The sequence below is a fragment of the Echinops telfairi genome, unplaced genomic scaffold (genome assembly GCF_000313985.2).
Source record: "Echinops telfairi isolate 266 unplaced genomic scaffold, ASM31398v2 ScPeMD7_443;HRSCAF=831, whole genome shotgun sequence".
NCBI classification, from domain to species: domain Eukaryota; kingdom Metazoa; phylum Chordata; class Mammalia; order Afrosoricida; family Tenrecidae; genus Echinops; species Echinops telfairi.
Genome location: NW_022104341.1, coordinates 70,224,662 through 70,226,190, shown reverse-complemented (window position 1 = coordinate 70,226,190; position 1,529 = coordinate 70,224,662).

The window sequence follows — 1,529 nt, the reverse complement described above, 5'->3', positions numbered from 1 at the left end:
TGGAGCCCTTTCCACCCCTTATCGCCCCCGGGCCTGGCGGCGCCATCAGCGTTCGCATGTAGTCAGTTCCTTCCGAAGCAGTCACCATGCTTACATGAAGCCCAACTTGAATGTCCACTCTCAGAATCTCCTAAAAGAAAGTAGAAACTTCTAATTTCCCTGGCATTTGGTAGATGCCACGGAAACGGTTACTACCTGTTTGCTCCATGAGAATATATATGAGGGATTGATAATTTACTTACCCACCAGGCAGCTGGACTTTATAAGGAGAAATCCTCTGTCATGCAGACATGACTGTGAAGAATAAATCAAATTTCTCTGTGTACTTAGGGAAGAAAGCATTATTCAAATGAAGCGGCTAGGCTTTCAGATCGATTTACTGAGATGCAATCCTTCGAGTTGGACACCAGGGGGAGAGCTAGGCCCATCCCTGCTCGGACAGCTCTTTTTAGAGGCTGCTTCTAGCCTCAAGGAAACAGCCAAAGAAATAAAAGACTATGATACTTCCCACCCCCATCCGGACCAACTTCTAAATTATTTGTGAGTCCAATAAAAGGCAATTATCAACATTTCCTACGATTTCAAGAGTAATATATTCTATGTTAGAAAAAGATTCAATTTATTCCACAGCTATGATTCAGACAATGGAAAACTTAGAGGCAACCAGAAGAGGAAAAAAATATTGTAATCCTGTGTAAATCTCCGTCTTTAAAACCCAAATCAGAGGATGTGAATTCTGACCCTAGTGGGCATGAGCTACTTGCCCTGCAGGCAGTGAGATTTGCTGGGCGTGGGGGAGGTGCCTGTCAAGGCGCTGGCGCATGTGTGTGTGTGTGTGTGTGTGTGTGTGTGACTATATAGGATGGCTCTTTATTCTTTCCATAGCACAAGAGAGTCGAGTCAGAATAATCTTGCCCAAACCATTGAATAATGAACATTATGGAAGTATTTTAGGAAGGATGGTTTTCCTGGTGTCATCTTGACAGGCACACCGTGTCACGCAGTTTGTTGGGCTAAACACTGTCCCCTTCCCAGCCCGCTGCAGAAGCACTCTTTTGCGAGGGGACCTAGGTGGTGCTGGACTCCAGAAGGACAGAACCTTGACACTCTCTTCTGCTAGGGACGGAAAGAGGACTCTACCCTTCGTTTCCTTCCTCCGTAGGGTAGGGGTTATTGGAGCATCTCAAAGCACCGACCCAGAGCAAATGCAGCGGCATCCATTGGCACTTCCTGGGAGAGCATCAAGGGTGTTTAATACATGTTGGCATCCTTCTTTGACAGGGTCTCCTGCCATCCTAAAGATGGCAACCAGAAAGTGTGAACTGATTCTGGCTCTACATCCTCATGAATTCGGAGTTCATGGCCCTGGATTAGTAAGACTTTACTTGTGAAGGTATGCCAAGAATGAGGAGTGAGGGATGGTGCCCGCCGAGTGGCGGGTGTGTGTGGGGGGTTGGGGGGGTGTCTCCCCGCACTGAATCCTTAACACAGGTGCTCTCACATAGATGTGTGTTCGTCGGAGAGCCTGG